The sequence below is a fragment of the Malaya genurostris genome, chromosome 2 (assembly GCF_030247185.1).
Source record: "Malaya genurostris strain Urasoe2022 chromosome 2, Malgen_1.1, whole genome shotgun sequence".
Taxonomy (NCBI): domain Eukaryota; kingdom Metazoa; phylum Arthropoda; class Insecta; order Diptera; family Culicidae; genus Malaya; species Malaya genurostris.
The window spans coordinates 61,569,155-61,581,394 of record NC_080571.1 but is presented as its reverse complement, the minus strand read 5'-3'; the positions used below and the strand labels follow the sequence as shown (position 1 = coordinate 61,581,394).

At 37.7% G+C, this 12,240-nt stretch overlaps 1 protein-coding gene across 3 annotated transcripts in view; it reads left to right on the top strand.

The window, feature by feature from the left end:
* Positions 1 to 12,240, top strand: part of LOC131432398 (soluble guanylate cyclase 88E) — a 214,699-nt gene that overhangs the window by 9,672 nt on the left and 192,787 nt on the right. For 2 of the 3 annotated variants that reach the window (XM_058598639.1, XM_058598637.1), the window contains exon 1: positions 2,191 to 2,561. The exons of the other annotated variant lie outside the window; for it this stretch is intronic. The gene's annotated coding sequence lies outside the window, so the exon portion shown is untranslated. Of the gene's footprint in view, positions 1 to 2,190; positions 2,562 to 12,240 lie in introns of those variants that run through there. 3 annotated transcript variants of the gene reach the window in all.

Below are 12,240 nucleotides of genomic sequence, written 5' to 3'. Positions count from 1 at the left end.
TTTGACGATATTTCTTAAAAACCCTTACAATATGGGTATTTTCGGAATGGGTATTTTCGGAACGGGATTGATGAGTAGATGATGGAAAACGATGTTTGAAATCGTTCGGAAATCCAAGATGGCATCTTCCGGTTCTTTGATATTGCTTAAAACATTTACAATATGGGTATTTTCGGGATGGGTTTGATGAGTATATACCGGGAAATTATGTTTGAAAGCGCTTCAAAAATCAAAATGGTGCGTTCAGTTGAATCGGTATTCTTTGACGATCATTACGATATGATTATATATCGTTTAAAAAAAAAGTTATGCTTCTGACAAAGGTGTTTCCTGCTAATCATTATTGTTTGAATATTGTAGTATATTTTCCAAATGACCATACCAAGTAGACGTCTGAACAGCTATAATAATTTTATATTGTTGTAGTTATATTGTAAGCTTTCACTATTTTATTGAACAACTGGAAGTCTCAATCTAATATTTGGAAGCAACCACAAACATTATAATTTGGTTTCAAATCAATGATCGTGTTCTCAATATTGTTTTTATTTTCAGTGTTACACTTTTAATTTCAGTTGTTTTAGTGTACGTGATAAAGTCGATAAAAGTACCGTTACTCTCATCACGACACATTTGTTTTTATTTAAACTTGTCAAAATCACATGTCAACTGGCCCGTCGGAATATGATTTAACATTCTGCAAGCCATTGATAAAAAGGGATATTATTTGGCTCAAGTGGTAAGAGTCAGTTGGACAACCACATGACACTGATTTTATAACATTTATAAGCAATTCCAGAAATAAATAGCAGATAAACTGGCAGGATCGACTTTCTCCCAATCGGATGAAACAATGTACACCTCTTCAGTCTGGCAATCTCTTCTTCCTGATAAGGGAACCTTTTCGACTGAATATTAATTTTTAGAATGTCGAAATTTAAAATCGTAACTAACAACTTCAATCATCTACTCATCAATCCTTTTCCGAAAATACCCACATTGTAAGGGTTTTTAAAGAATATCGACAAACCGGAAGTCGCCATCTTGGATTTCCGAACGATTTCAAACATCCGTCAACTACTCATCAATCCCGTTCCGAAAGTACCCACATTGTAAAGGTTTTTAAGGAATATCGACAAACCGGAAGTCGCCATTTTGGATTTCCGAACTGCTTCAAACATCGTTTTCCGTCATCTACTCATCAATCTGGTTCCGAAAGTACCCACATTGTGAAGGTTTTTAAAGAATATCGACAAACCGGAAGTCGCCATTTTGAATTTCCGAACTGCTTCAAACATCGTTTTCCGTCATCTACTCATCATATCTGTTCGAAAATACCCGCATTGTAAGGGTTTTTAGGAATATTGATAAACCGGAAATCGCCATCTTGGATTTCAAGATCACATCAAACATCGTTTTCCGTCAACTACTCATCAATCCCGTTCTGAAAATACCCACATTGTAAGGATGTTTAAGGAATATCGAAAAACCGGAAGTCGCCATCTTCGATCTTGAACCGACCTCAAACAGCATTTTCTTGTACCCACTTATCACATCCGTTCCGAAAATGGCCATGTGATTGGGTGTTTCCTAATTCATTAGACAAAACTTTTTTTACGAACCAAATCCCAAATAACGTAAACTTGTTTTACGAACTACCTCCATTTACGAACCGTTTAGTTCGTAAATGGAGGTTTCGGTGTACCGGAAAAATGTCCAAAATCTCCGAAAGGAAACTCATTTCATTTACTAATTTTTCTAAAACACGAAATTTAAATGTAAATTTGGATAAATATTTCAAGTAAAAATCTCGGATTTAAAAATGTCATTGCCAAAAATCTTCAGTACTTGTTCGGAAGAAATAGTATAGATATAAAATGTTGATCGGGTTCCTAGCTAAATGCTATCGAAACAAAATTAGCTGAAAAATCTCAGTCCTAGTTTTGTATTAGAAGTTTTTTGTTTCTATTTTGCACTTGATCGAAAAATGAGATTTCGGAACTTGATTAATTTTGTTTTATATATCGTTTATAAATTTGTTGCATTGAACAGTTTCAAGAAAAATTCTCGGCAGCCCTGGCCTTCGTTTCGCAGCGCAATACAAGAATGCAGCATCCCCTTCGGATCAGCCGGCGAGGCGAGCTATCACCCACAGTGGAAGCTCCTTTCCCGATTCAGTTGTCGTGGAAGCTGGCTCCGGTGCAGTCGTGTTTTCGAATCTCTCCGATTTTCGCGTACATAGGGTTTGTGTGAAAAATCGAGTGGCTCTCACAGCCCGTATAAGCCACTGACAGCAGTGGGAAAATTGGCTATTGCTGCTGATGATGATGCTGCTGCTGCTGTGAATATAAAAAAACCGAGTTCGATCCCACCGTCTGCGGCACGACGAGTGAGATTGTGTGCATTTTGCTGTTTGTAGTGTCAGCTCGAAATGTGGTCTTGTTTTGATTGACCCAATATTGCCGTAAACAGAAATCAATCATCACTTCCGGTGTGAAAATTCGCCCAGCATCCAATCATACTCGTGGAAATAGGATTTCACGGAGAAGCAGATTAATACGGTGGGTGGTAGAATCAGAAATACGCCAATGTAGATTTTTACTGTTGGCCGTTTGACGGGCGATTTTGCCTGTCAAATGCGTGCGTGTGGGAGTTTGTTTTGATCGGTGGAGTAAAGCCTGTTTAAGAAGTGTTTGCCTTCCAGCATTAACATTTTTCATTCACATTTTCCACTTTCGCTGGAGATGAGCGGTCGGTGCTTCTCGGTTCATTCTTGCTAATGATGGTGGAAAATTTCGCTCCATGAAACAAAATATATGCCCAAATTTAGCACGTGCAGCCATCCAAAGCAAGGGCTGGCTGTAAGACGAAAAAGGACATCACATCAATTTCGGATTTTATGTTTTTGCGGTTTTGACCTTGCGGTATGCGCAATCGGGACTTACAGTTCGGGTGGGAAAAAAAACATCTCCTGGAAATGGGGTGGTAGTGGAAATGATGAGTTGATCGCTTTGCTGATTTTTTCATGAATGGTAAAATATGTGTCGGTTGGTATTAGTGAATGAAACCGGACACGGTGTTTCCAGCCGAGTCTGTCAAAAACATCAATTACATTTTAAAGTAGTATTTCATAGAAAATCACAAGCATGTTTACTAAAAGATATTTTTTCTCGTGTAAAAATTAAACAAGCACAGGAAATTTACGGAGGGAGATCACAAAAAAAAAACAACAATTGAGATCGCGCATTGTCAGTGTTTTTTTTATAAGCGGTGGCGAAAAGGATAATGAGCAGGAAAATGACATAAAATTCAAAGAACTTTCTCGCCTCAGAAGAAAAACGTTCGGTAAACAAGACATTTTATCAGAGGAAAAAAATTTGCTTTTTTCGACGTTACTTCGCGTGATGGCTGAAAATCCGAACTTTTGAGTGGGTTGACGCTTCTCAAGGGTTCATCGCCTAGACTTGGCGTATATTCAAACCAGACACACGCCTGAGGTAACTCATTAAAAGAACATTTCAATGGGGGTGCTTACAGCAGTGAACAAGAATAAGATATTGAATCAATTCCATAACACTTTAAAGACTTCAAGCGTCTTATTGCTGCCGAGCTGGTGCTTGTCATCAAAAGAAGATTTAAAAGAATCCTCTTTAGTCCTCGCCGCTATTGAATTGAAGTGTCTCCCTAGTTCAGCAATTTTGTATAACTAGTGAACGTCAAGGCAATAAAACTGATTCAAGCAATGTTTTTTGGTACGACTTGACCTTTTCTTGACTGAGAAATTGCTTCAAATCGTTGTCGCAAGGATGATATAAAACAAAAGAAGAAATGCGTTTGGGTATCAGTTTAGGATAACAGATAAAGCAAAATCTTGGTCTGCTTGAGCTAAGCATGAATATACTAATTGTATTTATGGAGCTTTAAATGTTATCATCTTATGTTCCAAAATAAAAAGGTTCTGTCTTTGCAAACTTTAAAATTTCATTACTGATGTAATATGTTCATCGTGGTATTTTAAACAGCAATAAACCACTTAGAGCTCATTTTTAAGGGAACTGTCAGAACAGTGCAATGACTTGTTTTTATCTTTTTAGGCGCAGTTCAGGGTTTTAAAATAGTTATATCTGTTATTAAACCGTCAGTTTCGTCATCCCTGGTAATTTTTGAGACATTCTGGGCTGTTGTGATATCCCAAGTATGAGCTTCATATACCATTTTCATAAGATGACAAAAGTTTTATTTGAAATGAAGTGTCCATTCGATAGAAATGGCACACCGTCAAATTCTCTGTAACTGAAAGTTTGAGTAAATCTTGCTCAAACTGAATTGATTACATCTGTGTAGTTTTTACAATCATCCACACAGTAGTTCCTGCCGTGTCGGCGAAAGAAAAAAATTGTCCGTTTCGTTGCCATATCAAAGTTCCGAAGGATGTTTAGAGAATGAAATTATCGAAATAAGCAAAAAAATTCAGATATGGCCGGCGATTTGCGGATGTTGTAACGTAAGTGCCTACTCTATCACTTACGGGGCAATCAACGGTGCGAAAAGTGTCTTAAGAAGCGTCTCTTGCTATCCATAAGGATCAACTCAGTTTTAGTCTGATCTGTCCTACCGACGACACGACCAGGCACTCCGAAGAAAAATCAGCATTAAAACTGTTCGCTAACGATTCACCGCCAGTTACCACAAATCTAGCGACCCCTTGTAAATGATAAAAATAATCTTCTCGAGCAACACTGTTTAAGTTGCTATGGACTAGTTACCAAGGAACCCCAAAACAAATAAACATGTTTTGAAAGCGGTGGAATAGTTCTATTAGTGTTAAACTTTGTCCAAATTAAGCAGAAATGCGTTCAAATGAATTCGATTTTCGGAATTTAATCGAAACTAAGGATGAAACCAACAAACGAGGACAATGATCTGCTTCCAGCGATTCATCCGTACACTTCAACTGCTAGCTTTTCTGGGCAGTAGGATTCGGTGTAATATACCGGTGTCAAAATTGTTTTGTGTCGGTTGATTGCCCAGTAGTGGAAACAGTATTTCACCTTGTTGGCCACTATTCAAGGATTACTAGTGGAATTCCACAAAGAAATCATTTTACCGTGCGTTATGCAGGTACCGCAGAGCACTAGCCTCGCTCAGCTCGTCGGTCATTTCCATGTCTTCCTTCTCACACAACGGTTTCAAGTCAAGACCTGAATTTTGAACTTGGCTTTATAAAAGACATAACTCATACTCCTCAATTTTTACATTCCGCTCGAGTCAGGTAAATCCATTAAAATGTTCCGTAATTAATTACCTTCGATATGCAGTTACCAAGGTTATGGTGACTGTTATTCAAAATCAATAAATATATCAACTTGTTCTGCCAGTTTAAAAAAATTCACTAGCGTTTTCGATTTGACATTTCCAGTTACTGAGGGGTAGTTAAATTTACGATACAGTTTTGATAGACGAGTGGCAGGTCGTGTCGTCGGTGCTACTCTCGAAACGTATTGGAGTGGTACGAGGGTTGTTACATGTGTGTTTAGCAACAACTGATTTTAGACGACCTTCTTTAAATTCATTGGCAAGCGAATGGGAGCGGGTCATTTCGCCGAAAGTCGTTTCGACGAATAGGTCATTTCGCCGAACAGGTCATTTCGCCGAAAGTCGTTTCGCCGAAAGGATCATTTCGTCGAAAGGGTAATTTCGAATACATCATATAATTTTTTTGTGTTATTATGCCTCCTGTATAACTGATGTGGCGCAGCCAAAGCCAAGATGGCTCGGCGGCATAAACCCGCCGAGGCGACGCCGGCTAAGTTGGCCGCCGACCCGCCGTCGAAAGTGGCGGCCTCTTGCATGCAAACCTGTAACCGCCTCGTTTGCCCGGTCTACTCAATGTTAGGTTTCTTTGCTTTAGTTAGGTCCGAACGAGCGGGAGCGAGGTCGGACAGCACATGGATCAAATCGATGTGACGAAGCCGCCTTAGATATTTTTCCACTTAGTAAACGGAAAACACCATACACATTTGCTTGATAGATACACCTATGCAATTGCTTTGATGCTTAGTGACTAATAGTCAACTTGGGAACTTCGTGCTGAGGTTCATGAATCAATCTTTATTCCAGAGTACAAGAACCTTTATTCAAGAAGTACAATTGTAGGACAAAAAACGGGCGTTAACGTATTATCATTCATTTGTATTTATTTTAAATCAATTCAAATTATAATATTAGGACAATTGCAGGAATCGGTGAAATGAACCTTTTCGGTGAAATGGTTTTCGACGAAATGACATTCGGTGAAGTGGCCACCCTGATCCAAGCGAATTACGACTACGACTAAATTCGTTATATCCATTTTTTACAGTCGCAAAGTATAGTGCTACACTGCCAAAAGTCGAGCTACAAATAGCATTCCAATGACAGAATGTTCTGTTGACGGTCATGGTCAAAAATGTCAAACTTTATTATGGAAAAGTCAAATCCACCAGGCAACATTTAGTGTTGCTAAGGCTAAATACATAAGTAAAATCGTTAGTAGCAAGCTAACGCACAGTGGTCCTAAACTAATATTTTAAGCCTTTTGTTACTTTGCAGCCTTAATATATTCTTTTCCTGGTTGGTGTCTTTTGAAAAGTTGTAGGAGATGTTTTTTGAAAATGAAAGAAAAAGTTTCAACACGTATGTAAAGGCGTTTAAGAAATTAAGTTTTTAATTGGAAGCACTGGAAGCATAAGAGAGTTTTCGTCTTCGACAATATTGTAGACTGTACGGTAGTGTTACTAAAAGGGTTCCAAGATTAGTTTTTTTCATCCTAAGTGTTTGTCATATCCTCTAAAGACTTGGCTTGTTCTATAAAGCGTTAGTTTATGTAAAAATACGTTAAACTATAAAGGGTTATTCAGGGATTAGTCAAATTGTGTGCTAGGGCACAACACCGATTTTGATATGTTTTTTTTCTTTGCATCGAAATGCAATGTTTATACTGACGTGCCGAACGAAAAAGTGTTTTCGACTTTTTCTGGCCGATACAGGTTTGGTCATTCAGGGGTTAACCAAAAAGTGTTCTGTAAATAACAGAAACTTTTCGTCTGCTTAGCGGTTCAAATTGAACTGCCGAGTTTTGCATAAAGCAGTTCAATTTGAACTGCTATGCACTGATGAGTCAAAGACGAAACGTAAACATATAAAGGGTGATTTTTTTTGCTGGTATCCCCCCGGTGAACGACCAAAACGTTAAAGCCGGGGTAAAATAAATGATATTAATAATAATAATAATGCTGGTATCTTTTTGGCAACACTGTTTATTAAAACTAAAACTTGTTCTGTTTGGTCTATAATTTAATCATGAATCGTCGTTTGATCTAAAACTTAATCATGAATGGACGCTGGCAAAGTTGTGGGAAGATCATCTTTTTTATCGAAAAATTGTGTTCATTTCTGGTTGAATGAATACGTCAACAAGCAAAATTGCCGCATCTGGAGTGAAGACCAGCCAGAGGCATTGTAAGAGCTCCCTGCAATGCCTCCCAAAAATGTAAAAACTGTCCCAAAAACTGGATTACGGCCCGGTGGCATTATTCGTGAAATACCGTCCGATATGTTGGAGAGAGTATGTTAAAATTGAACCATCCCAAGTAGCACATATAACTTGTCCATAAAAAATAAAAATGAAACAGATGCTGCATAATGGTCGCATGACAAACACGACGAAACAAGTATTATTATGATGGTTACAATGGAGTCGAAATAGTGTTACGAATTGACATCTCATCATACTAAGTTACAATAAGTTCCAACGTAACTAACTCTCACGACGTGCTCGCATTGACTGTTTTTAGTCGCCAAATGGTCACCGTAACAGAATATGACCATGAAAAAATGACACACTATAAGACAAAGTAGTAATGATTTCATATCGGTAAACGTATTCGTTGTGATGCAACAAAGAAATACAATTACAGTGTCGGTTAAAAGCTTCCGTAAATTATCCCGGACAATAATATTAAATCAATAAGTAGAATAAGTAGAAAATTCCTTCAGTTTAAAAATTGGCTATAGTTAAATCTGCGCTTATACGCAAATTTTTTGCCGGTACATGTGCGAAGCAAACTTGTTTCTTTTTGTGAAGTACATTCGCACTACCAGAGAGAATATTTCTACACTTTGTCACGGTAGTGTATGTATGAAAAAACTTATGATAATGGCTACCATTATGACCAGGGAATGAAATATTCATTAAATTTGAAAAAAAAAAATGCAATTTTTAATTATTGCGATTGGTCAACTGTTTTAACTTTGGTATATGAAAAGCTATTATTAATCACAAAAAAGTTCTAACTGAACACATTTCGACTTTTTAGCTGTAAATTTCATATGACGAGAATAAAAATATGAATATTATTTTGTATATCGAATGAAATATTCATTAAATTTGAAAAAAAAATGCAATTTTTAATTTTTGCGATTGGTCAACTGTTTTAACTTTGGTATATGAAAAGCTATTATTAATCACAAAAAAGTTCTAACTGAACACATTTCGACTTTTTAGCTGTAAATTTCATATGACGAGAATAAAAATATGAATATTATTTTGTATATCGATGTTCTGAAACCCAAAATATCGAAGGCGCACACCTTTTCAATAAGTACAATGATCAACTTCACCATAAATATTGAATAGCACTCATATTTTGAGTAGATATAGTGAGTTTAAATAATATTGAATACTATATTTTAGCTCTCATTATCGGATGTTAGTTTTTGATCGTAAATGTTGAATGGGAAAACATCAACAAATTGTAACTTGACACAAACTTATATTTTCGGTTTCATTGTGACTGATGTGCGCGCTGAATCAAAAATTCTTTACTGAGAAGTTGTTTGGCAACCCTTGGTAAGTCGCACAAGCTCCGCCTCTTACGCTTTTCAGGTTACATAGCAGTTATAATGCACGTTGCGAAGTCTTCAACTTGTTTCATGAATTTGTGTCATATAAGTTACTGTCATTGAAGTGTAATAACGTGTGCTACTTGGGATGCGCATGGACCGTTTAAAGTAGAGCCGCGGCCAACATTTGCATGAAATCATATTCAAATATTAAATTATATTGATCGTTCTATCATTAGAAATAAAGATTTCGTTATTTTCGTTTCTGAAATCATATCCTATAGCTCTTAAAAAATCACCCTTTAGAACAATATACGACAAGAGTAAGTAAATCTCACATACATCAGCTTCATATTAGCTCATAGAATCTTAGGATACGTAGTAATCGTAGAAGGAATCATTTCGTCGAATCGTACAATTGTCTTTAATTTGAATTGATTTAAAATAAAAACAAATGAAATATTATAACGTTTGCGTCCCTTTTGCTGACCAACAATCGTGCTCCTGAAATTTCTCATATTCAAAATAACGGATAAATTCATTTCACGTGTTCAATTCAGAAAGACTACCCTCTTGGTTAAAACTTTTCAGATTGATTGAAGTTCCTCAGAACGAAATTTCCAAGAAAACAAAACATTTGTTCTTATGCATCTACTAGGCAAATATTCGCGGTTTTGCCTCTTTATTAGGTAATCGAAAGGTAATAGAATTGTTGGAAAACACGATTTTCGAACGGAGCCTCGTAAGCCCATAGTGTTCTATACCATTCGAATAAGCTCGACGAGATCGGGAAATGTCTGTGTATGTGCGTGTGTGTGCACCTTTTAACGATTTTTTTCTCGAAGATGGCTGAATCGATTTCAACAAACTTGAGCTCGATTGGAAGCTACTATTAGGTCATCGATCCGGATCATCAGAGTCCGAAGATATGAGGCAAAAGTTACGTAACCCACAAAACGCGACGTTTTCTTCGCGGTTTGTTTTCCCAAAGACGGCTGAGCAAATTTCAACGAACAAGGGCTTGTCTAAAAGCTACTATTTGGCTATTTATCAGTTTTGAAGGTCAAAGGCTGTGATTTTTGGTATAAGTGACGTAACCGACAAAACGTTGTTTTTTTCGAGCTTCAGCCGATTTCAACAAACTTAGGCTCGTTTGAATATCCCTACTATTAGCTCATCGATCAAGTTCGAAGATCAAATGGCTATGACTTCTGGTTCCGGAGATATAATGGTATAAGTGACGTAACTGCCAAAACGCATCGGGTTCTTTGCTCTCAATTTTCTCAAAGATGGCTGAACCGATTTCAAAAAACTTAGACTCGTTTGAAAGTTTCTTTTGGGTCATTGATCAAGTTAGAAAATCCAATGGGTGTGGTTTCTGGTTCCATAGATATAATGATAACACATGGATCAATAAGTCCCGAGACTAACAATGGAAACAACATTTTTTTGGCAAATTTTTTTTTATTCATCAACATAATCACCTTTTAGGGTGATTGATCGATTTACCTTTTTCGAGGTAGTCAATGAAAATCACGCCATGCGTATCCCAAAAAACTGACTTCGCCAGCTGACTGCTGCGTTTTCGGACGCTTCGGACGGCTTTCGCCAGCTGTGCGTCACTTAGATGACTGCCGCTTCGACTCTGGAGTGTAGTGATGTATCCATGTTTCGTCCATGGTCACGTAACGACGCAAGAAATCTTTTTTTTTTATTGCGAGTAAATAGCGATAAACTGCTTTCTGAATCATCGACTCGTTGCTGTTTTTGTTCCATCGAAAGCAATCGCGGCACCCACTTGGAAAAAACCTTTTTCATGCTCAATTTTTCATGAAGGATAGTAAATACACTTCCATATGATATCTGTGTCAAGGCACAAATCCCCGAAAATATGGGGAACGTGCCGTTATGAGCCAATTTATTCTGATACCTGATTCTTTCTGATGATATATGTGTCATCTCAGCAATCTCACGGAGCTTTACTTTACGATCTTTCATTATAATTTTTGTCACTTCACTCACATTTTCCGGTGTAACGACTTCCACAGGTCTACCCGAGCGTTCCGCGTCATTTTTGTCGGTACGACCACGTTTAAGCTCGGCGAACCACCGACAAATCGTTGCTTTTGATGGACAAGAGTCCGGATAACATTTTTCAATCCATTGTTTCGCTTGCACGGTGTTTTTACCCATTAAAAAACAATGTTTTATCAAAACACGAAACTCGGTTTTTTCCATTTTTTAAACAAACTACAAAACGACTTTACTCCAACCTCGATAGCTCAGCTGTTTCTGGTCGGATCGACTTAAATTTTTGACCCGTTTCAAGCAAAGGTTAGTACTCTAGAAAGACGTGGTTACTGGTTTACTACGTGCGCCATCTCTGCGTTAGTCTCGGGACTTATTGATTCATGTGTTATAAGTGGCGTAACCGACAAAACGCATTGGTTTCTTCGCTCTCAATTTTCTCAAAGATGGTTAAACCGATTTCAACAAACTTGGGCTCGTTTAAAAGCTGCTATTAGGCTTTTGATCAAATTTGAAGATCGACTGTCTATGACTTATGGTTCCGGAGATATAATGGAGTAATTGACGTAACCGACAAAAGTGTTGTTTTTTTCGCGCTTCGATTTTCTCGGAGATGGCTGAACCGATTTCAACAAACCAGACCTCTTTTGGAAGCTACTGTTAGGCCATTAATCAAGTGTGAAGTGATTTCTGGTTCCGACGATATAATGGTAGCGGTGACGTAACCGACAACACGCGTAGTTTTATTCGCTCCCAATTTTCTCGGAGAGCTCAGGAATCAGATGTAATTTTCTCAAGTGGCACGTTCATCTAGTTATCTGGAGATTTGTGCCTTGCGTGGTTTCTCATCATTTTCCTGATGGGAAGGGAACAATAAAAGGAATATAGAATTGAAATGTGAAGTGGGTAAGGTGGGAATACAGCACAAAACAAAAAGAAATAAATCGTTCTGCAGGCAAGAAAGGATACGTTTTATTTATTTTAGTTGCTTTGACGTAAAGCCGCCATAACTAAGTTCAGTTTTGAAATGACTGAGTGGAAACATATATTGGAGAAGCCAAGTTTCGATGTCCAGCCAGCGACTGGCATCAGTAGAGAAGGTGACAAGCGAATATAAATACACTCTCCTACTCAGTGCTTGAGCGGAAAATAGTTATAGAGCGAGAATACTAGTGTTTGATGGACAGAAAAGATGTTTGGATTCATGGTATCGGTTGGGTGACGGCCAGGATGTACACCATATTCGATGTATGTTCTACCATGTCTGAATGCGTTTTAGAGCTGTGCCTATAACAAGGTTCAGAGTGGTAAAAGAGAGGTTCGAAATGG